Genomic DNA, 26,471 nt, shown 5'->3' with positions numbered 1-26,471 from the left:
GGTCAATAAAACCTTAGGGAAATTCTTATGACTTCAGGAAAAGGCATTTTCTTATTCTTTCTGCTTGGAATTCAGATAGGAGGAGCTGACTAGCCATCTTTTAAAATTATTTGTATGAATTTAAGAAATAGAAATGTAATTTTTGTTACATGAATATAGTGTGTAATGGTGAAGTCTGCACTTTTAATGTAACCATCGTTCAAATAATTTACATTGTACCAATTATAAGTAATGATGATGGTAAGAGCAGTAGAGCAAAATTTAGAATGAATCCAGGAAATTGATGATTTGTGGACCTGTGCAAGTCACTATAGATGGGACTTACTGTTTCTAAACAATATTTATTTAGCCACTGTAGTTGGGTATCTGTTGAATACAGTTGAACTGAAGCAATGACCAAATGAAGAGTTTTGTTACTGTAATAACCTACAATATGTCAGGTTTTAGTGGTTCTCAAATAGACATTTGAGCAAATAATCTTTTTTACAAAGAATAATGGTTAACATATCAATAGGTGACAGTAAAATCAATTTGTAAAGTATGACATTATCAAGATTTTATTTGATTAAAATGGTTATGTTCTTTCTTTTTCAAAGGCTTTGTTAAAGTATAATTCATAGTTTTAACATTGCACATACTTAATGTGTACAGTTTGATGACTTTGGACATACATGTGATTCCATCACCACAACCAAGGTAATAGACATGCAACATCTCTCAAGGTTTCCTTGTGTCCATTTATTTATTTAGTTTGTTTTGGGTATGTGTCTATGTGTGAGTGTATGTATGTAGTAAGAATACCTAAGATCTACCGTCTTAAACTTTGAAGTGCCCGATACCATATTGTTAATTATAGGTGGATGTTATAAAGGTCTTCAGAAATTACTCATCTAGGACAACTGAACTGTATGCTGAATGAACAACTCCTTATTTCCTTCAATCATCAGCTCTTTTGGATCACTGTTGTATGTTTTGCTTCTGTAAGTTTGACGACTATAGATATCACATGTAAGTGCAATTATGCAATATCTATCCCTTCATGACTAGTCTATTTCCCTTAGTCTATTCGTGTTGTCACAGATGGTAGAATTTTCTGCTCTTTTAAAGCTAAATATTATTTCATTGTGTGTATATGCCGCATTATCTTTACCTATTCACCTGTTGATTAACCCTTGGATTGCTTTTATGTCTTGATCATTGTGAATAATGTTGCAACAAACAAGGGAATAAAAATTCTCCTAGAGATTTTTATTTTAATTATTTTGGATATATACCAAGAAGTAGGACTGCTAGATATTATTATGGTAGTTCTATTTTTAATTTTTTGGGGATCCTTCAAACACTTTTCTAAAGCTGCTAGAGTTCTTATTCCCATCAATAGGGTACAAGAGTTCCAATTTCTCCATATCTCACTGACATTCAATTTTTTGGTTTGTTAATATGTTAATAGCCATCTTAACAGATATGATGTGATACCTCATTGTAGTTTTGATTTGCATTTTCTTGATAATTAATGAAGTTGGGCATCTTTTCATATATATCTGTTGGCCATTTGTATGTCTTCTCTGAAGGAAAGTCTGTTCTAGTCCTTTATCCATTTTAAATCTTTTTTTTTCTGTTGTGTTATAAGTGTTCCTTATATATTTTGAGAGTTAACTCTTTATAAGTGGTTTGCTATAAGTTGATTGTCCATATGGTGAGAGATAGAGGGCCAGTTTCATTCTTCACATGGCAGTTCAATTCTCCCAGCATCATTTATTGAATTGTGGGTCCTTACTGCAGTGTATATTTTTGTCAACTTTGTGAAAGATCATTTGGCTGTAGATACGTGGCTTTATTTCTGAGTTCTTTATTCTCTTCCATTAACCTTTATGTCTATTTTAATACCAATATTATGCTGTTTTGGTTAATATGCCATTATAGTACAGTTTGGATTCAGGTAATGTGGTGCTCCAGCTTTGATCTTTTTGCTCAATATTGCTGTGTTTATTTGTAGCCTTTTTTGTTTCCATAAGAATCTTATGGTTGTTTTTTTCTAGTCTCTGAAAAATAATGTTTGTATTTTTTATGAATTGCATTATATCTGTAGATTTGATGGTCAGTTTGGTCACTTTAACGATATTGATTCTTCCAATCCATGAGTATGGGATATTTTTCCATTGGCTTGTGTCAGCTGCAATTTCTTCAGTATTTTGTAGTTTTCCTTGTGGAGATCTTTTACCTCCTTCATTCAGTGTATTTGTAGTACTTTATTTTTGTAGCAGTTTTAAATTGAATTCTTGATTTGGTTCTCACCTTGTTACTAATGTATAGAAATGTTAAATTTTGTAAATCAAGTAAATTTGAAAGTTTACTGAATTCATTTAACAGATATAGTAGTCTTTTGGAAGATTTGTTAGGGTTTTCTAGGTATAAGATCATATCATCATTAAATAGAGATAATTCTACTCTTTCTTTTCCAATATATATATCTTTTATTTATGTCTCTTGCCTGATTGCTCTGGCTAGGGATTTCAGTATTATATTGAATAGGAATGGTGAAGCTGAGCATTCTTGTCTTGTTCCAGTTCTTAGTGGCAATTCTTTCAGTTATTCACTATTCCCTATTGGCTGTGAGTTTGTTGTATATGACTTTTGTTGTTTTGAGATGCTTTCCTTCAATGCCTCGTTTGTTGAAGATTTTTATCATAAGAAGATGCAGAATTTTATCAATGGCTTTTTCCACATCAATATGATCAATATTGTGTTTTTAATATCTGTTCATGTTATGAGTCAGATTGATTAATAAATTTACATATGTTAAGCTATTTTTGCATGCCTGGAATAAAACCCACTGGTTTGTGGTGTATTATCTTTCTGATGTGTTGTTGGATTCAGTTTGCTAGTATTTCTTGGAGGACTTTTGCATCTATGTTAATGGGGAGTATTGGCCTATAGTTTACAAATTTATTTTGTCCTTGTCTAGCTTTGGTATCAGAGTAATATTGGCTTTCTAGATTAAATTAGAGAGGGTTCTCTCCTCCTCAATTTTTTGGAAGAGTTTAGAAAAAATTGATACCACTTCTTCCTTGTACATTTGGTAGAATTTAGCTGTGACTCCATCTAAACCTTTTCATTGTCATTGTTATTGTTGGGAAGTTTTTTAAAATTACTGACTCAATCACACTACTCATTACTCATCTGTTCAGGATTTCTATTTCTTCTGGTTCAGTCGTGGGAGGTTATATGTTTCCACAGATTTCTGCATATCCTCTAGGTTTTCTGGTTTATGAATGTATGGTTGTTTTAGTAGTCTTTGATCTTTTTGTATTTTTGTGGTATCATTTGTAATTTCTCTTTTATCATTTCTAATTACTTTTTTGTGTCTTCCTTCTTTTTTTGACAAGTCTAGTGAGCAGTTCATCAATTTTGCTTATATTTTTAAAGAACCAATTTATATTTAACTGAGATTTTGTATTCTTTTGTTTTCAATTTCAGTTAGTTATGCTCTGATCTTTGTTATTATTATTTTTTACAGCTTTGAGTCTGTTCTCGTTTTTCTAGTTGAGGTGTCACATCAGATCGTTAATCTGTGATCTTTCTATTTTTCGATGTAGGCATTTGACATTATAATCTTCCTTCTTAGCACTGCTTTAGCTGTATCCCAGTTATTTGGGTAGGTTGTGTTTCCATTCTCATTCATTTAAAAAAGTGTTTTAATTTCTATTTTAATTTCTTCATTGATCATTCAATGATCATTCAGGAGTATGTTGCTAATTTCCATGTGTTTTTATAGTTTCTGAAGTCCCCTTGGAATTGATTTCTAGTTTCATTCCACTAGATTTGATTTTAAAAAATTTGTTGAGACTTGTTTCATGGTTTAATGTATGGTCTGTCCTAGAGAATTTTCCATGTGCTGATGGAAAACAAAACAAAACAAAAAAATGTAAAATCTGTGGTTCTTAGGTGTGGCAGGTGCTTATGTTAGAAATATGCATAGAGAAGCATTATATAAGGTAACTTAAATTAGGCTTGGAAGAGAAAATTCTTCCTAAAGAATGTGACATTGGAAAGATGAATAGTTTTAATTAATGAATGAATTAGTGGAAAAGGGTATTCCAAGAAAAGGAAGCACTACATATGAAGTCATGAACTTCTTAGATGGCTGCCGGTAAAAGGCAAAAGCCAAAAAATGTAGGAATGAATCAGATCATTGTATGTCTTGTGTGCTGAACTAAGGAGTTCAGAGCAATAGAGAAGACTCTAAAGAAAAAGAGTGTAAAGATAAATGTTTAGAGGCTGGGTGGAGGATAAATGGAAAAGAATGAATTTGAAGGATGTTCCTTGCTTAACAGACTAGTGCAGTGACTCATGTGAGCAACTTTAAAGAACTGGTCCCAGGTCTGTAGTGCTTAATTTTCTTGGGCATGAACTCCTTTAAGAATCTAATAAATGATGAGTACTCTGGCATTGCATATAAGCATATATTTGTAATGAGTTGAAAAATACAATTCCCCAGATTTCAAAGGTTCCTCTTTTGAGAAAAAATAAAATGCTAGTAATGAAAACCACACTGCATGTCTTTGCAAATTGCAGGCTGCTGAGGTATATGTATTACGCAGTGTGTAGGAAGCTTACAGGTGCTAAGCAGTATGAGAATGACATGACAAAAGGGACTATGTAGAGAACAAAATTCCTCTTACTGAAATAAACTTAATGTCTGAATTTAATAGAGGAACTGTCAGAGGATTAAAAATGACCTACCTTAACCCGGAAAAAGAAAGAATAAACGTATCAATTACCGATTACTGAAAACATTTTTAAATGTGAAAGATTAGTATTGACTATATATCCACCCTTTCCTTCTTCTTTTAAAATAAGAATTCTCAGAAACCGTCACAGGGGAGTAGCCTGTGAAGCCATTAAAAAATCATTTAGATTTAAATGTACAACAATTCTCAAATATATTTTGTTTTGAAAAGGAGCAGAATGTGGCAAAGCACATTAATATTAGTGAGTATATATATACAATAATGTGTGTGTGTGTGTGTATATATAAAGTGAATTTACTTGTTTAGAAGTTATTATAATGACCTATTAAAATATTTTCTTTTGGGAGAACCAGATGGCTAGAGGTCACCACATTGCATTTTGTATAGCATAGCACATTTTGTCACAGCAAGTGACCGGGAGTATGAATTCCTGCTATTAAAGTCCTGGCGCAGCCACTTATTCATTGAATGACTTTGGTCAGGCTACTTAAATCTGTGCTTCACTTTCTTCATCTGTAAATGGGTATAATTATAGTACCTATCACATAGTTTGTTGTGAGGGTTAAGAGTTAATACACGTCAATCATTAAGAATACTTACCAGAACAAAGTAAGCCTATTTATTTTAAAAGTATATAAAATGTATATCAAAGCTACTTGAAAGCAAACCAGGTAGGTTGCAAATATTATGCAAATATTATGTTAGAAATATTGATACTAATTGATAATTTACTGAACGTATATATATCCAACTGTGCTTGTGGTTATTTTGAAACTAGAAACTGACATTTTAAAAAGCTATCTGTTATTTTGAATTTCTGCTACAAAATATGACTAATAAAATGTTCTTAAATAACAGGACATATCATTTGTATCCATAGGTAAATTTCCATGGAAGATTAATACTAAGTTTAGAAATTTCAAACTCTTGAGGCAATTTTTGCTTTTCTTCTGGTAGACTACATGATAAAAGTATATGTGTGCAAATCATCTACAATATTAAGACACTTAAAAGTACAGTGGCTTGCTTATAAAATCTGCTAATTAATTGGATTTAAATGATGAATTTGTCACAATTGCATTGGATGATGAGATAGTGTGTAACAGGAAATGAATTTTCAGCCTAGGCCATGACAAATTTTTTTCTAGCTTTGATAGTGCTTCTTATTTTTATTTTATTAGATTGCTTAGAGCATATCATCTCGTCAAAATCAATGAAATGGAATACCTATCCAAATCTTCATAACCTCATCATTATCCTTGGACTACATACTAATGTAAATTAAACAGAAAAACAAAATAGCAAGAACTATTTGATATTTCTACCTTTTAAAAATAAGTACAATTTCTTTGCAATGCATACTTTGCATGTAAATAACTATCAAAATTCTAAGTACTTTACAGTCAATCATTCTCTATTCTTAACTTTGGAAAACATACTCTAACTTGGGATTATATTTATTTAATACACTTAAAGTTGGGCCTTTGATATTCTGAAGTCACATAAAGTTTCACATAAAGGGGAGACTACTCCTGGATCAAGTAATATAAAATGTCATCAAATTCTAGGCACAGAAAATTACAAGGCATAGGAGGTTACGCTTAGAGTCTGTCAGGTGAGTTGTAGACACCAACATGTCTCAACAGATCTCAGCTTTGACCATAAGGAATTACTTTGATTTATAGTATTTTTTTTATTGAGACAAATAAAATTCTTTATTACATTTTTGTGAGGAAATACTTCAAACATATGGAAAATCACATGCAGAATAACAAAATGGCACGTATATACCCAAAACCCAGTCCTTTCAAAGTCTAATATTTTGCCTTAGTTCAAATTATTTAAGGGTATTAGATAAGATGGAAACATTAAAGCTATTTCTGGCTAGGCGTGGTGGTTCACACCTGTAATCCTAGCACTTTGGGAGGCTGAGGTGGGTGTATCACCTGAGGTCAGGGGTTCAAAACCAGCCTGACCATCATGGTGAAACCCCATCTTAAAAAAATAAATAAATAAAGCTATTTCTGAAATCCTCCTGCTGCCTCTTCTTTCCCAGAGATGATCACTTTTTGAAATATCATGTTTAGTTTCTTGCGAGTTTTTATGCTGTTAAGTATTTATTTCTTTAGACCAGTTTTAGTCTCACCAGGAAACTGAGAGGGAGGCATAGAAAATTTTCACATACCCTTTGCTCTCACACGTGCATAGACTCCGTCATTATCAACATCCCTACTATAGTGGTACATTTGTTACAATCTGATTAAACCTACATTGAGACATCATTATCACCTAAAGTCAATAGTTTAAATTAAGGGTCATTCTTGGTTTGTGCCTTCTATAGGTTTGGTCAAATGTATAATTACATGTATCCACAATTATGGTATCATATAGAATATGGTCAATGCCCTAAAAATCTTCTGTGTTCCAGATATTTATCTCTCTCTTCTGATGCCTGGAAACCATTAACTTTTAATTATAGCAATGGTTTTGCCTTTTCCAGAATGTCATATAGAGTTTTACACTTCTCTGTCTGTGTATTACAGTTTAACAAATTAAAAAAAAGGCCAGATCCAGATAATAAGCAAAAGCAAATAGATTTATCTGCAATATTTTCATTTGCCCAGCCAAAGGTCAAAGATATAGGTTACTCATAGCAGAACTCCAGATGGATTAAAGATTTAAACATAAAACCTAATATCATGAAAACACTAGAAGAAAACAAAGGGAAACCATTCAGGACATAGGCATAGGCAAGGACTTCATGACTGAAACACCAAAAGCAATGGCAATAAAAGCCAGGATAGACAAATGGAATCTAATTAAACTCTTTTTGCTTCTGTACAGCTAAAGAAATCATCATTAGAGTGAATCAGCAACCAACAGAATGGGGAAAAATTTTTGCAATCTACCAATCTAACAAAGGGCTAATATCCAGAATCTACAAAGAATTAAAACAGATATACAAGAAACAAACAACCCCATTCAAAAGTGGGTGAAGGATATGAACAGACACTTTTCAAAAGAAGATATATATGAGGCCAACAAACATATGAAAAAATGCTCATCATCACTGGTCATTAGAGAAGTGCAAATCAAAACCACATTGAGGTACCATCTCATGCCAGTTAGAATGGCGATCATTAAAAAATCTGGAGAAAACAGATACTGGGGAGGATGTGGAGAAATAGGAACACTCTTACACAGTTGTCAGGAGTATAAATTAGTTCAACCATTGTGGAAGACAGTGGCAATTTCTCAAGGATCTAGAAATAGAAATTCCATTTGACCCAGCAATCCCATTACTGGGTATATACCCAAAGAACTATAAATCGTTCTACTATAAAGACACATGCACATGTATGTTCATTGCAGCCCTGTGTACAATAGCAAAGACCTAGAACCAACCCAAATGCCCGTGAATGATAGACTGGACAAAGAAAATGTGGCACATCTACACCATGGAATACTACACAGCCATAAAAAATGATAAGTTCTTGTCCTTTGTAGGGACTTGAATGAATCTGGAAACCATCATTCTCAGCAAACTGACACAAGAACAGAAAACCAAATACTGCATGTTCTCACTCATAGGTGGGTGTTGAACAATGAGAACAAGCGGACTCAGGGAGAGGAGCAGCACACACTGGGGCATTTGGGGGGTGGCTAGGGGAGGGATAGCAGGGGTTTGGGGAGGTTGGGGAGGGATAACATGGGGAGAAATGTCGGATATAGTATGCACCTATGCAACAACGTTGCATGTCCTGCACATGTACCCCAGAATCTAAAGTAAAATTAAAAAAAAAGAGGCCTGTCATCCTTCCATCTCTTTCCATTCAGCTTCCTTTCTTAACTTGCTGAATGGGGTCAATGGAGATAAAATCATGAAAAGAGACAAAATATGCATAATAGAGACAGTTACATTAGGTGTTTAGGGTCCTCTAGGTGAAAAGAGACAATTGCTGACCCTTTCACTTTAGGGGACCTGTGTTAGCTTTGTGGAGAATCCCTTAGGTGGAACTCTTCCACTGTAATTCTGGGTGATGCAAAAAATGCATACCTTCTGTCAGCAACTTTCCCTTATTTTCCCATTGTCTGCTTTACAGCATACTCTAATAGAATATCTCAGCCCCATAAACACTCTCCATAGGCAAAAAGTTAAAGTAGCTTTGAGCTATATCTTGACCGAGTGCTTCAGAGTGGGTCTATGGGAAACAGTTACTCGGCCTTTATCATCAGATTGGAGTGCAGTTACTTTTTTTGGTGTTGCCCTTCACCCAGCTTCCACAGACATGACACCTCATTCTTTGACCCAAGAAATGTGAGTGCAGGTTAATACCAGTCAGGGGCAAACTCCTCCTTGCCACTTCAGCCACAGTCTTGCATGTTTTAATTGTTTGGTGTACCAGACTAATCATCTCTTCAAATCGAATGCTGATTAATTCTTCAGGCTTTGCCATCTAACCTGAAGTAGATTAAGAAAGATCATCCACCCAGACCCCTTGACAAAGGCTGAATGGGGTCTGGATTCACATTTGGCAGCAGTTCTCCAAAGGAATTTTATAATTCAGAAAGTGATAGGCTCAGTGATAAATGTGTTATATTCTCTGTAGCTGAATACAATGTATGTTTGTTTTTCTACCACATCTGGATGCAAAGCAGACAGTTCTTTTTGATACTACTCTAATATCTCAGAATACAGGTCTTTTCTGACATATCAGAATTATGCAGTCTTCAAAATTATGGTACAAGAGAAGACAGGATCACACTGTTAGTTTATAAAAGGCCTTATAAAAGGCCAGTGTCTACAGGTAGCTTAAATACCTTCCACCTCCATTAAATTAATTTTGTTAGCCAATACTCAGTCTTATGCCTCCTAATCTACTTTAGGAGTCTATGCCTTATGCATATTCCTGGGGAAAGGCATTATACAGTGAATAAATAGCATTGCTTTTAACACAGAAATGCCTTAACTCTTTATATCTCCTTGTACCCTTTCAATAGAAGTTCTTGAAAGGGTCAATAGCCCCTATGATGTTGGTTTTTGGATACATTTTTTTGAAAATATGCTTTTTAGTCTAGCTCCTTCCTTTGATAGATATCTAATATCCATCATCACCTTGGAGTCTCAGGCAAAATAGATACAGGATTAGTCTTATTTTAGTATTTAATTTAGATATCTTACTTAGGTGATTTAACAAACACTGAGCAAAAACTGCTTCTGGGCTGGATAATACTTGTCTTCCAATTTAGAAGACACTTCTGTCTGATAAATTCTGCTACATGAATGTTAATAGTGTAGAAATCATCAATATATAAAAACGTCTCAAAGGTACCTGAATCATCTGTTACCTATGCTTATTGTGTAGATTAAATATGTCAGAGACTTCAATTTCAGTGCTAAAAATATATAGAGGCGTACCTCAGAAACATTGTAGGTTCAGTTCCAGACTACTACAATAATGTGATTCATGGAAGATTTTCTGGAGTATGTGATGCTGTGTGATAGCATTTTACTCACAGTAGAACTTTCCAAATTGTAGTCAATCCTCTCAAATCCTGCCACTGCTTTATCAACTAAGTTTATGTAATGTGACTAAGTCCTTTACTGTCATTTCAACAATATTCACAGCATTTTCACTATGAGTAGATTGCATCTTAAGAAATAACTTTCTTTTTTGATCCTTAAGGAGCAACTCCTTATTGTTAAAGTTTTATTATGAGTTGTGGCACCTGAGTCACATTGTCACATTCTATTTCTCAGTTTTTTTCTCTATTTCCACCACATCTGCAGTTAATTTCCCCACAGTATTCTCAAACCCCTCATAATTATCCATGAGAGGTGAAATCAACTTCTTCCCAACTCTTGCTAATGTTGGTATTTTGACTTTCTCCCATACATTGTGAATGTTAATAGCATCAAGAATGGTGAATTCTCTCTAGAAGGTTTTCAATTTACTTAGCCAGATCTATCAGAAGAATCATTATCTGTGGCAGCTATAGACTTACAAAATGTAGTTTTTTAAATAATAAGACTTGAAATTCAAAATTACTCCTTGATCCATGGACTGCAGAATGGATGTGTTAAAGGGCACAGAAACACTATGAAACTTTTTGTATATCTCAATCAGAGTTCTGGTGTGACTTAGGTGCATTGTCAGTGAGCAGTAATATTTTGAAAGCTATCTTTTCTCTGATCAGTAAGTCTCAACAGTGGCCTTAATATATTCATTAAATCATGGTATAAACAGACGTGCTATCATCCAGGCTTTGTTGTTCCATTTATAGAGCATAGGCAGAGTAGATTTAGCAAAATTCTGGAGGTCTGGGATTTTGGGAATAGTAAATAGGCATTGGCTTCAAGTAAAAGTCACAAACTGCATTAGCCAGTAACAAGAGAGTTCCTCTGTCCTTTAAAGTTTTGAAGCCAGGCATTGATTTTTCCTGTCTAGCTATGAAAGTCTTAGATGGTATCTTCTTAAAATGTAAGATCATTTTGTCTACATCAAAAATCTGTTGTTTAGTTTAGCTAACTTTTTCAATTATCTGAGGTATATTTTGTAAGTAACTTGCTGAAGTTTCTATATCAGCAGTTGCTTCACCTTGCACTTTTATGTTATAGATGGATTTTTTAATTTTTAAATCTCATAAACTAACCTATCTTAGCTTCAAACTTTTTTCTTCAGCTTCTTCACCTCCCTAAGTCTTCATAGAATTGAGGGGAGTTAGGATCATGCTCTAGATTGGGTTTTGGCTTAAGACAATGTCATAGGTGGTTTGATCTTTTATCTAGTCTGCTAAAACTTTCTCCATATCATCAGAGGGCTGTTCTCTTATCGTTAGTGTGTTAGCTAAAGTAGCAACTGAAATTTTCTCCAAAAACATTTCTTTTGATTCACAACTTGGGTAAGAGTTTGGTGCAACAGGACTAGATTTAGCCTATCTCAGCTTTCAACATGCCTTCCTCATTAGACTTAATCTTTTCTGGCTTTTGATTTATACTTCCATCTAGAACATTAAGCTGGTGGCCTGAGAACCATGCCTGTCCCTCACAGTAGACACAGACTGCCCCACCCAAGAAGAATCTGAGCTTAGACTCATGTAATCCTTTCCCCACTTGGTAGTATTTCTCCGCCTGCCCTGACACCTTTATACAAAGGAGATAAACTTTTGGGAGCTTTAGAACCCTGTATGTGTCCTGGGAAACTCAAATACTTCCCCTGGGCAACTTAAGATAAGTTCAAATTCCATTGCTACTACCACAGCTGGTGCTCTTTTGCAAGGGCCACCTCTTGGCTGGAGGCCAACTGACACAGGCCATTACAACATCTCCAGGTAGAATAACATTGCATCTAGGAAGGAGAAAACAGCTATGTGACCTTAGCTATCACCACTTCCTGCAACTCCTTGGCTAACCAGAGGTCCTGAGTCTGTCCACATGACAAGTTCACTATTACTATAACCAGCATTCAAGAAATCCAGCACACTAAGCCTATCTACAACCAAGGGCTATCAAAGGACCTACATTATTGCCCTGCTTCCACTGTCAGAGCTGGTGCTGATATCCACTGCTGGGAGACTTGAAGACAGGTCATATAATTGGATCCTTTGCAAACATTCCCCAGCACCAGCCTGGAGTCTGATAGCCCTACTGGTGATGGCTAGACTCGGAAGAGCAACGATACTCACAGTCCTCACAGTCTGGATCTCAGAAAGTCCCATTCCCAGTGGTAGGGGGAGAGCACCATATCACAGAGAACATTTTGTGGGAGAAAAGAATCTCAACAGCAGGCCATGAGTCCCTGACCTTTCTGTTTTTGGAAAGTTTCTTACAGTGGAGACACAATTGCAGTGCTGGGCATGGTAGGAAAAGTCCGCACCTCTACTCCAAAAGGGAGGCAGCCTCTGTGATTGTGAAGGGTTTTGGAGAAGGAGTCCTTGCCCCCCCATCACTGAAGACACAGCTGAGGCTACTCCCACAGTAACATAGTATGGATGCACATATAGGCAGCCTTCCTGGAAATATTTGTGGTTAATTCAGTTCACAGAAAGAAACATTCCCCAGAATCTGACCTGTATAAGCAGAATAACAATTCATCCCTCCTAGGAGTATCAACATTCTTAAAGATGAAAAGAGGTGCATGTTTGATCTAAATAGCCAGAACACTGGGAAAGAAATGAGGCTATGAGGTGAATAGCTTTTCTGGTGTGACAGGGGAGCTGAGGTAATTCCCATTCTTCACCCTAATAAAGCCTCAGCACATCTAAATGAGAGCTTTTTAGTCACCTTCAGCAAGGTGGGAACTTCTGCCTCCCATTGAGTATTGTGTCTACTCATTTGCTTTAGCTACAACTGGTGCCTACCAGGGACACCTCTCCTACTGGCTTGAAGCTTGAATCATCAACTCAGTAAATAAAATACTGAGGAAAAATTAAATAAATAAAGTGTACAATATGAGAGAATGGGGTAAGCTTCAAGAGAGTCTGGCCATTCCGTCCCCACAGTAAACAGTAAACTTGCCCACACACCAAGTCCATAAGTACTACAGCTAACATCTGCGAAAGCCAGCATACAAACTCTCTCTATAACTAGGAGAGTCATGCAGAGTAGTCACCCCAAGAAGAACCAAGAATCAAATTAGGCTACAATAAACTATAAAGTCAGCTCTTTAGGAGAAAAAAAAACATGAAATATAAAAGAAAAAAGGAAGATCCTGTACTAACCCAATGCAATGAAACTAAGAACCTTAAAGAAAAGGTTTGATGAAATGCTAACGAAAACAAACAAAGCTTAGAGAAGAATATAAAAGACTCGATGGAGCTGAAAACACAACATGAGAACTTCATGAAGCATACACAAGTTTCAATAGCCAAATCAACCAACCAGAAGACAGGATATCAGAGAATGAATATTAACCCAATAAATAAAATGAGAAGGCAAAATTAGAGAAAAAGTGAAAAGAAATGAACAAAGCCTCCAAGAAGTATGGGATTATTTGAAAAGACTTATTCTAAGTTTGATAGGTGTGTCTGAATGTGATAGAAAGAATGAATCCAAGCTGGAAAATACTCTTCAGGATATTATCCAGGAGAACTTCCCCAACTTAGCAAGGCAGGCCAACATTCAAGTCCAGGAAATACAGAGAACACCACAAAAGTATTCCTTAAGAAGAGGAACCACACAGCACATAACCGTCAGATTCACCAGGGTTGAAAAATGAAGGAAAAAATGTGAAGGGCAGCAAGAGAGAAAGTTCAGGTCACCCACAGAGGGAAGCCCATCAAACTCACAGAGGATCTATTGGCAGAAACCCTACAGGCCAGAAGAGTGGGGGCCAATATTCAACATCCTTTAAGAAAAGAACATTCAACCTAGAATTTCATTTCCAGCAAAACTAAGCTTCATAAGTGAAGGAGAAATAAAATCCTTTATGAACAAGCAATTGCTGAGAGATTTTGTCACCACCAGGCCTGCCTTATAAGAATCCTGAAAGAAGCACTAAACATATAAAGGAATAACCATTATTGGCCACTCCATAAATGTACCAAATGGTAAAGAGCATCAACACAATGAAGAAACCACCTCAGCTAATGGATAAAACAACCAGCTAACATCAAAACGGCAGTATCAAATTCACACATAACAATATTAACCTTAAATATAAATGGGCTAAATGCCCCAATCAAAAGACACAGACTGGCAAATTGGATAAAAAGTCAAAACCCATCAGTGTGCTGTATCCAGTAAACCCATCTCATGTGCAAGGAAACACATAGGCTCAAAATAAATGGATGTGGGAAGATTTACCAAGCAAATGGAGAGGAAAAAAAAAAAAGCAGGTGTTGCAATCCTAGTCTATGATAAAATAGACTTTAAAGCAACAAAGATCAAAAGAGACAAAGAAGGACATTACATAATGGTAAAAGGATCAATGCAACAAGAAGACCTAACTATTCTAAATATATACATACCCAATACAGGAGCACCCAGATACATAAAGAAAGTTCTTAACGACCTGCAAAGAGACTTATACTCCACACAATAATAGTGGGAGACTTTAACAATCCATTATCAATATTAGATCAACAAGACAGAAAATTAGCAAGGATATCCAGGACTTGAACTCAAAGCTGGACAAAGCAAACCTAATAGACAGCTACAGACCTCTTCACCCCAAATCCACAGAATATATATTCTTTTCAGCACCACATCACACCTACTCTAAAATTGACCACATAATTGGAAGTAAATCACTCCTCAGCAAATGCAAAAGAATGGAAATCATGACAGTCTCTCAGACCACAGTGCAATCAAATTAGAACCCACATTAAGAAACTAACTCAGAACTGCACAACTTCATGGAAAATGAACAACTGGCTCTTGATTGTTGACTGGATAAACAACGAAATGAAGGCAGAAATAAAGATATTCTTCAAAACCAATGAGAATGAAGAGACAACACACCAGAATCTCTGGGACACATTTAAAGCAGTGTCTAGAGGGAAATTTATAGCAATAAATGCCCACATGGAAAGCAAGGAAAGATCTAAAATTGACACCCTATCATCAAAATTGAAAGAGCTAGAGGAGCAAAATTTAAAAAAAACAACTTCAAAAGCTAGCAGAAGACAAAAAATAACTAAGATCAGAGCAGAACTGAAGGAGATACAGACACAAAAAACCTTTCAAAAAAATCAATAAATCCAGGAACTGTTTTTTTGAAAAGATCAATGAAATAAAACACTAGCCAGACTAATAAAAAAGAAAAGAGAAGAAAACAACAAATGGGATATCACCATTGATTCCACAGAAATACAAACTACCCTCAGAGATTACTACAGGCAACTCTATGTGCATGAATAAGTAAACCTGGAAGAAATGGATAAATTCCTGAACACTTGCACCCTCCCAAGACAAACCAGGAATAAGTTGAAATGCTGAATAGACCAATAACAAGGGCTGAAGTTGAGGCGTCAGTTAATAGCCTACCAACCAGTAAAAGCCCAGGTACACATGGGTTCATAGCTGAATTCTACCAGAGCAGCTGGTAAGACTCCTTCTGAAACTATTCCAAACAATTTAAAAAGAGAGATTCCTTCCAAAATTATTTTATGAGACCAACATTATCTGGATTCCAAAAGCCAGTAGAGACTCAACAAAAAAAGAAAACTTCAGGCCAATATCTATGATGAACATAGATGCAAAAATCTTCAATAAAATATTGGCAAACTGATTGCAACAGCACATTGAGAAGGTTATCCATCATGATCAAGTAGGCTTCATCCCAGGGATGCATGGCTGGTTCAACATTCACAAGTCTATCAATGTAATCCACCACATAAACAGAACCAAAGACAAAAACCACATGATTATCTCAATTGATGCAGAGAAGGCCTTTGACAAAATTTAACAGCCCTTTATGCTAAAAACTCTCAATAAACTATTTATTGATGGAATATATCTCAAAATAATAAAAGCTATATATGACAAACCCACAGCCAATATCATACATAATGGGCAAAAACTGGATGCATTCCCTTTAAAATCTGGCACGAGACAAGAATGCCCTCTCTCACCACTCCTATTTCGATATAGTATTGGAAGTTCTAGCCAGAGCAATCAGGCAAGAAAAAGAAATAAAGGGTATTCAATTAGGAAAGGAGGAAGTCAAATTGTCTCTATTTGCAGATGACATGATTGTATATTTAGAAGACCCCATTGTCTCAGCCCCAAATCTCCTGAAACTGATAAGCAACTTCAGCAAAATCTCAGGATACAAAATGAATGTGCAGAAATCGCAAGTATTTCTGTACACCAATAACAGACTAACAGAGAGTCAAATGAAGAGCAAACTCCCATTCACAATTGCTGCAAAGAGAATAAAATACCTAGGAATACAACTAACAAAGGATGTAAAGGACCTCTTCAAGGAGATTTACAAACCAGTGCTCAAGGAAATCAGAGAGGACACAAACAGATGGAGAAACATTCTGTGTTCATGGTTAGGAAGAAACAATATTGTGAAAATGGCCATGCTGCCCAAAGTAATTTAAAGACTCAATGCTATCCCCATCAAGCTACCTGTGACCCTATTCACAGAATTGGAAAAAAACAACTTAACCTTTATATGGAACCAAAAGAGAGCCTGCATAGCCAAGACAATCCTAAGCAAAAAGCTGGAGGCGTTATGCTACTTGACTTCAAATTGTATTTCAAGGCTGCAGTAATCAAAGCATCATGGTACTGGTTCTATAATGGAGATATAGACCAATGGAACAGAACAGAGGGTTCGGAGGCAATGCCAGACACCTATAACCATGAGATCTTTGACAAACCTGACAAAAGCAAGCAATGCAGAAAGGATTCCCTGTTTAATAAATGGTGTTGGGAAAACGGGCTAGCTATGTGCAGAAAGCAGAAAGTGAACCCCTTCCTGACCCTTTACACAAAAATTAACTCCAGATGGATTAAAGACTTAAATATAAGACCTAGCACCATAAGAATCCTAGAATAAAGCCTAGGCAACATCATTTGGGACATAGGCATAGGCAAGGACCTCATGACTAAAACACCAAAAGCAGTGGCAACAAGAGCCAAAATAGACAAATGGCATATAATTAAACTATAGAACTTCTGTGCAGCAAAAGAAGCCATCATTAGAGCAAACAGGCAACCAACAGCATGGGAAAAAATTTCTGCAATCTACCCATCAGACAAAGGGCTAATATCCAGAATCTGTAAAGAACTAAAACAGATTTACAAGAAACAAACAAACCATTCAAAAGTGGGTGAGGGACATGAACAGACCCTTTTCAAAAGAATACATTTATGAGGCCAACAAACATATAAAAAGTGTTCATCATTGCTGGTCATTATAGAAATGAAAATCAAAACCACATTGGGATACCATCTCAACCCAGTTAGAATGGCTATCATTAAAAAATCTGGAGACAACAGATGCTGGAGAGGATGTGGAGAATAAAAACAATTTTTCACCATCAGTGTGAGTGCGAATTAGTTCAACCATTGTGGAAGACAGTGTGGTGATTCCTCAAGGACCTAGAAATAGAAATTCCATTTGACTCAGTAATCTCACTACTGGGTATATACCCAAAGTATTATAAATGGTTCTATTTTAAAGACACATGCGCACATGTATGTTCATTGCCTCACTGTTCACAATAGCAAAGATCTGGAACCAACCCAAATGCCCATCGATGATAGACTGGAGAAGGAATATGTGGCACATATACACCATAGAATAGTATGCAGCCATAAAAAACGATGAGTTCATGTCCTTTGTAGGGACTTGGATGAATCTGGAAACCATCATTCCCAGCAAACTGACATAAGAACAGTGCGTGTCCTCACTCATAGGTGGGTGTTGAACAATGAGAACACGTGGATTCAGGGAGGGGAGCATCACACACTGGGGTCTGTTGGGGGGGTACTACGGGAGGGACAGTGGGGCATGGGGGGTTGGGGAGGGATAACATGGGAGAAATGCCAGATATAGGTGAGGGGAGGATGGAGGAAGCAAACCACCTTGCCATGTATGTACCTATGCAACAATCCTGCATGATCTGTACACGTACCCCAGAACCTAAAGCACAATAAAATAAAAGTCCGTATTTATAGTATTTACTATATTATCATTCTTGTTTTTTATTTCTCTTACTTTTCATTTGGTGCTGGAGATTCAAGTTGCCATTTCTTGTCCAGTATAACTTAATATAGCTTTGTTTGCAGCTGCCTCCATTGTGCTTTTATTGTCGAATATATTATATCACATTAGTAAATATTATAGAACAGAACATTCTTTTTCTTTCCTGTATATGTATATAGAGGTGCTTTTGAGTCAATTAAATGAAGAATAATTATATTACATTTATATGATGTATAATTATATTATGTTTATAATTACCTCCATAATTGTTTTTACTGGTTTTTGTTTTTATATGAATTCAAATACTTGCCCTGAGCCTGAAGAACATTCTTTAATATTTCTTGTAAAGCAGGTTATCTGATAACAAATAATCTCAGTTTTAGTTTATCTCAGGATATCTTCATTTTGCCTTCATTTTGGAAGTTAGTTTTGTTGAGTATAAAATTCCTGGTTATTTCTTTCAGCATTTTGAATATGTTATTGCTTTGTCTTGTCATCTTTGAGTAGTCACCTGTTAGTTTTGTTGTGCTTACTTTGTACATAACACCTTATTTTCTTTTAATTTAAAGATTTAAGATTTTGTTTTTAATTCTGACTTTCAACTTTCGTATATGGTGTATCGTGGAGGATGATCTCTTTCTGTTTTTCCTATCTGGAGTTTATCTTCATTGTTTTGATATCTCTCTTAAGTTTGTGTATTAGTCAAGGTTTTCTAGACAGAACCAAGAGGACAGACAGATAGAGAGAAAGCTAGATATATATGTGTGAAAGAGTGCTTGTTAGTGGGATTTGCTCATGTGATTATGGATGTTGAGAAGTCTCTTGAGAAGCTGTATGCTAGCTGAAGACCCTGGGGTTTTAGTAGGATGGCTCAGTCCAAGCCTGAAGGTCTGAGAACCAGAGAAGCTAATGGTATAACTGTCAGTCTGAAGCCAAAGGCCTGAGAACTTCGGATGCTGATTGTTTAAGTCCTGAAGTCTGAAGTCTGGGGAGCCTGGAATTTTTGTCTGAGGACAAGGTAGGAAAAGTGAACCCCAGCTCCAGTAAATAAATTAGCATATTTACTTCTTCATTTTTGTTCTTTCTGGGCCCTCAGTTGACTGGATGGTACCTATCCACATTGAAGGCAGATCTATACCTAGACCACTGAGGCTCACATACCAATCTCCTAACCCTCACAGACACCCAAAAATAATGCTTTACCAGATTTCTAGTTTCTAAGTACTCCTTACTTCAGTCACATTGGAAAATAAAATTAACCATCACAACTTCAAATTCTCCATGATTGCTGCAAATAAGTGTAGTACTTATGAAAAGAGCCTTCTGTTTTTATAGATTGCCTCTTCCACTTGACAAAACCTCCACGTCACTGCTGTGGATATGATTGTAGGGTTAACGACATGTTTATCATGAAGTAACACACTTGCTTTATAAGAGTCAATAGACAGAGAAAGTGACTTTTCATCTTCGTTTGCCTCCCTTGTATAACCTCTGCCTTATGAGAACACTGTGGTGCAGGAAATTGAGGTCTAATATTCTTGGGCTGACATGATTGGCGTAGAACTTCTACCCTAAAAGTGGGTGCTGAATGATTGTAAGGTGCTCCAGACCTCATAGCTATTCTTGCTTTTGATAGAACTTCTATATCATGAGCATGTGTGTGTGTGTGAAGGGGTGTATGAGTAAAATATTCTGATGGTCTTCTCCTTCCAAGGAGTTATAATAATCGTAGAATAGAAATTGGAATTTGGGGAATGGTGAGTCCTATGTTTTTAGCTTTGCTTGCTTGGAGTATAGCTTCTCTTATGCTGAGCTGTGGGGTGAGGAGGCAGGTGCTGAGAGAGAATGGGAGGTTGTTTTTGATAGCTTAAGTGTCAAAAACTTGAGTCAGTATTCAAACCCAAAAAGTCTGACTCTGGTATCTATGCTACTGAAGGCAGCATTATAAAATGCTGCCATTTACACATCTGCATTTACACGTGGTCTTGGCCAAACCTAATTCTCTGTCCTCTTCTTGTTACTCCATTCCTTGTGCTTTGTACTTTAACTTAGTATTTATGTTTATCTTCACTTACCAATCTTTGTTTTTCCTCTTGATTCCATTCACACCTTTGTTTATACTACGTTCTTTATGTTTCTCCTTAAAATGCTTATCTGAAGCCTAATGGTCTAATTTCTATTTAACTTGACAACTCAACATGTATTTGAACCAGTTCAGGAAATTTGTCTTAATACTCATCATGATTCTATTATTATACAGACACATGTATCATGCAATCATTATTAGACCAAATGACAACCTATACATCCAAAAGATCAATTGGCCTTGTTTCTTAGTATTTGACATATGTTATTTTCTTAGATTTAAGTGGTCAATAACTAGCAACTCCACATTTTTTTGGTCCATCAAATGAGTAAATTACTACTCAAGTGGAAACAATGAAAATGCATTATCAGCTCTCACTCAATAATGGAATTTCCAGGCTATGAACTCTTTATTTCTCAAAAAGTACTCAAAGATAACTTAAAGAGAGTTGCTTGAAAGAGCAATATATATATCCCACAGTTATGTTTATTCTAGAAGACATAAAATGTTTTTAAACAGACTATACATGCTTTAAATAAGTTTTTCTTTGATATAATGCTGTCATATTTTATTATGTGTTATTAGGTAACAAATAAAATTAAATAAACTGACACAATAACAGAAAATCAAACACCACATGTTCTCACTCAAAGTCAGGTATTGAACAATGAGAACACATGGACACAGGTAAGACAGCATCACACACTGGGGTCTGTTGGGGAGGCTAGGGGAGGGACAGTGGGGGTAGGGAGGTTGGGAAGGGATGATATGGGGGAAAATGCCAGATATAGGTGATGGGGGCATGGAGGCATAAAACCACATTGCCATGTATGTACCTGTGCAACAATCCTGCATGATCTGCACATGTACCCTAGAACCTAAAGTTTAATAAAAAAATTTATAAAAAAAGCAAACAAAGTATGTAAAATTATATACTATGTCTCCTCTAATGGTCTTGCTGAGAATACTGTTTATGTTAAGATATGGTTTCATATTAGTTTTCCTCCTTATTTATATCCCTTTTCTTTTTTTTCTCTTTCCCTTTCTTCTTTTTCTTTATCTTCTTTTTTTTTTGAATTATGTGAGTTGTTTGATTGGCTAACTTTCCCATTTCCTTTGTCAGAATATTTAGAGATAAATCTGTGAGCCACTGATTAAAAAACTTAAAAATTTTTACATTATGCAATTTTATAACTCACTCAGGAAATACTTATGTCTCTACCCTTGCACTTTCTACTTAGATTTGGATATATGCTGTCTTGAAGAATTATAAAACATTGCTGAAAGAAATAAAAAATGACAAGCAAATGGAAAACATTTTATGCTCATAGATAGAAAGAATCTATATAAGTAAAATAGCCATAATGCCCAAAACAATGTATAGATTCAGTGCTATTCCTATCAAACTTCCAATGTTATTCTTCACAGAATTAGAAAAAAAACTATTCTAAAAATTCACATGGAATGAATAAAGAGTATAAATCATGAAAGTGGTACTAAGCAAAATTAGCAAAGCTGGAAGTATCACATCACCTGACTTCAAAGTACACTACAAGGCTACAGTAACCAAAACAGCTTGGTACTGGTACAAAACAGACACATAGACAAATAGAACAGGATAAGTAATCCAGAAATAATACTACATACCTACAAACAATGGATCTTTGACAAAGCTGATAATAACAAGCAGTGGGGGAAGTATCCTTTTTCAATTAATTTGTGCTAGGATAACTGGCTAGCCATATGCAGAAGACTGTAACTGGTCCCCTTCCTTTCACCATATACTAAATTAACTCAGGATGGATTAAAAACTTAATTTTAAAATTGAAAACAATAAAATCCTTAGAATGAAACTTAGGAAATAGCTTTCCAAATATTGGCCTTGGCAAAGAATTTGACTAAATCCCCAAGAGCAGTTGCAACAAAAACAAAAATTGAGAATGGGACCTAATTAAATTAAAGAGATTCGGCACAGCAAAAGAAACTAGAAACAGAGTAAACAAACATTGTTACAGAATGTTTGAAAATATTTGCAAGCTATGCATCTGACAGAGGTCTAATATCCTGAATATATAAGAAACTTAAACAAATCAGCCAACAGAAAACAAATAACCCCATTAAAAAATGAACAAAGGGCATGAACAGACACTTCTCCAAAGAAGACATTTATACAGCCAGTAAATACATGAAAAAAATACTCTATCATTAATCATTAAATAAATGCAAATGAAAACCACAATGAGACTCCATCTCATATCAGTCAGAATAGCTCTTAAAAAGTCAAAAAATAACAGATACTGTCAAGGTTGTGGAGAAAATGGAACACTTATACACTGTTTGTGGAAATGTAAATTAGTTAAACCACTGTGGAAAGTGATGTGGAGATTTTTCAAAGAACTCAAGACAGAACTACCATTCAACTCAGCAATCCCACTATTGGGTATATGCCCAAAGAAAAACAAATCATTCTAACAAATAGACACATGTACACATATGTTGATCCCAGTTGTATCCACAATCACAAAGACATGCAATTAACCAAGATGCCCATCAATAGTGGACTAGATAAAGAAAAACGTGGTACATGTACACCATGGCATATTACACAGCCACAAAAATTAAATCATGTCTTCTGTAGTAACATGGATGCAGCTAGAGGTCATTCTTCTAAGTGAACTAATTGGGAACAGAAAACCAAGGACTGAATGTTCTCACTTAGAAGTGGGAGCTAAATATTGAATACACATGGATACGAAGAAGGGAACAATAGGCACTGGGGGCTTCTTTAGGGGGAATGAGAGGGGGGGTTGAAAGGCTACCTATCAGGTACTATGCTCATTACCTTGATGACAGGATAATTTGTACACCAAGCCTCAGAGACATGCAATTTACCCATGTTACAAAATTGCACCTGTATCCCCCTAAACTAAAATTTTTAAAAGGATTAAAACCATGAACATTTCTGGAAAAAAACACAGATACAACAAATCAACTAAAAAGTATATAAATGAAAGGTGTTTTTCGTTTTTTCTTTATGTCTAGTTACTAGTTTTTTGTCTTACAAAAGCTTAAATTTTATTCTATATTAGCCAGAATCTTTGAGAATTCCACAATCGTAATGTATATTTTTAAATAAAGAATATTAGTTACACAATTTAACTCATTATCCATCGCCTGATGTTTGGCTGGCTTAAGAATTGCAGCAAGGAATTTGTACTGTCTGCCATATTTCTGGACCCTCTGGCTGCTGGGTTGATAATAGACTGTAGGATGAAGAGGATGAAATGAACATGAGTCATTACAAGGTTTTTGCTACAATCCAGGTAGAACGTGATAGTCATTTTGATTAGGGTGATAGAAGAAAAAGTGGTCAAATTATAGACACAACAGGTAGAACAACAGGATTGCTTGTTTGAATGCACATGAAGTATGATAGAAAGAAGTGAATGATGACTTAAAGTTTTGTGCCAGAGCAATAAAAATTATCAAGTTGTCATTGGTGATGGGGCAACATTTAGGGGAATGGATTTGAAGGAGTTTTATCAGTAGTTAAGTTTAGAAGAATTGCTTTTGAAATGCTTGATAGACATATACATGTAGATGTCAAGTATTTGAACATAAGAGTCAAAGTAAAGGAGAGAATTTGAGGTTGGAGCTATAAATTTGAGGGTCTTTGGCATATGTAGACAGTGTTTAAGACTTTGGGACTAATCATAAACAAGAAAGTAATTATAAACAAGCTATTTAAGAACTACTCCATGAAACACTCTACCAGTAAGAGGTCAAAAAAGAAAGAGAAATTATCAAGCAGAACTGAGGGGACACAGTAAAAATGCACATATAATTTTCTGGAATCTATGTGATGTGTGTAAAGAGGAAAAGAATCATCCAGGTAGTAATCTGTTGACAGGTCATGTACAAGAAATATGATGAACAAAAAAACACAAGGAAAAAACTGAATATTGACAATTGGATTTAGCAATGTGAAGTGAGGTGATCTTGGTGTATAATTATGTATTCAGAGAGAAGCAAATATATATATATATATCATAAATATTGATAGATGTATAAATATATATGCATCTTTACCTTTACTTTGACTCTTATATTCAAATGCCTACTTGCAATCTACATTTATATTTCTATTAAGCATTTCAAATGCAATTTCCCTAAAAGATACATAAATATAGATAAATGTACAAATGTGCTATATAGAAATATATCAGTATAGACAGGTATACCTTTGATATATAAATATATTATATGTGAGAATACATTTGTTCTAAGAATTTGTCCTTATGCCACTGCTGTAGATAAGTGGGCAGGGTAGGCAGTTGGAAGAAGATGAATATGAAGTGGAGGAAGTTAGTTCAGACCAACATCTTGCAAGGATCAGCTGAACTCAGTTGGATCATCTAAAACTAAACTTCTTCCAACTGCCTACCCTGCTCACTAATCTACTACAGTGGCATAAGGACAAATTCTTATAACATATGTATTTTCACATGTAATATATTTCATGCTCCTAGCCTCTAACTTCAATGCTATGAACATTCTGCAAGAAAAGCTGGCATCTCCCAAAGCTAAGCATTTAATATTCATTTCTTCTGTTTTGTATGGGTTATTCTTTCTACAATTCAGAGGTAGCATTTTATCTCTTGGAGAAGGAAGCCTTTATTCGAATAATCACAAACAGTACACGGTACAGAGTTTGAGAGCTGCTATTCCTGTGCGTCAAGGAAAGGGAGATGTTGCAGAAACTGATATTTAATTGGGAACCTCCTATAGAGAGACAAAACTCTTCTGGAAAGAGAGCCAGCAAAGTGAAAGAAGCAGTTCTTAATATTATGAGAAATATAGACAATTGTCTTTTCATCACAAAAATAACTAATAAGAAAAAAGCATATGAAAGATTGGATAAGCTCAAAGTATATTTAACAATTGTATAAATTCTTTTAAAGTTAAATATAATTATACTGTGGAGGTATGTCTCTTTCTCCAGTATTATTCTTGAAAGCAAAAGATTTTCACAACTGCCTGTTATTGTCCACAAAGAAACATATGAAGAAGCAAAATGAATTTTAATAATAGTATAAGGACTGAAAAAGACACATGTCAATATAGTACTTTAAGTTTCTTATATGACATAATGTGTTCTTATTTAAACACATTTAAAGACATATATATAAACACATTTAAACATGTATATATCATCCCTATATCAACTAACATAAAAGTTAAAAATAAATTATTAAACTACCCACTCAGTTTTAAAAGGTGGTAAGAATACAAGTTAAATAATATAAATACTGGTTAAAAATAAAATGGTGACATGACAAACTTAGACTAGATGATTTCAATAATTATGTTAAATGTAGAGTAAGATAGGAACAGTCAGATCATTAAAAAAAAAGAAGACCCCACTATATGCTGTCTACAATATCTTTTCAATAAAAAGATACAAGTTAAAAGTAAAATGATAGAAAGATACAGTATGCTAAAATAGCTAGAGAAACAGTATTAACATGATCCACTTAATACATAAAAGACACTTAGCAACATTCTGCATCCAGCTTATAAAAAATAATAAATTCACCCACTTCCTCAATTTGACAAAGGATATTTACAACTAATATCTAGTACTTATTGGTGAAAGCCTCAGTGCTCCTCTCTTGATATTAGAATCAAAACAAGTATGTATACTCTCACAATTTCTATTCAACATTTTACTAGAGACCTGGCCTGTACACTAGGGCAAGGAAAAGAAATAAAAGCCTTTTTGGAAAGTGAAAAGTTGTGATTACCTATGCAGAAAATGTAGTGAAAAATACACACAAAAACATGTTGCTAGAATTAATAAGCAAGTTTTGCAAGGAAATAGTATATAAGATCAATATATAAAACTCAATTACACTCTTTTATGCAAATAATAAAAAATCAGACATCGGGATAAAAATAACGTTAAATTAT

The 26,471-nt window shown here is 35.1% G+C and overlaps 1 long non-coding RNA gene across 1 annotated transcript in view; it reads left to right on the top strand.

Moving 5' to 3' along the window:
* The window catches only part of LOC144576518 (uncharacterized), an 803,862-nt gene that overhangs the window by 708,983 nt on the left and 68,408 nt on the right, over positions 1-26,471 (top strand). The window lies entirely within an intron of this gene.

This window comes from Callithrix jacchus, chromosome 3 (genome assembly GCF_049354715.1).
Source record: "Callithrix jacchus isolate 240 chromosome 3, calJac240_pri, whole genome shotgun sequence".
NCBI classification, from domain to species: Eukaryota; Metazoa; Chordata; class Mammalia; order Primates; family Cebidae; genus Callithrix; species Callithrix jacchus.
This window is presented reverse-complemented; position numbering and strand designations above follow the sequence as displayed.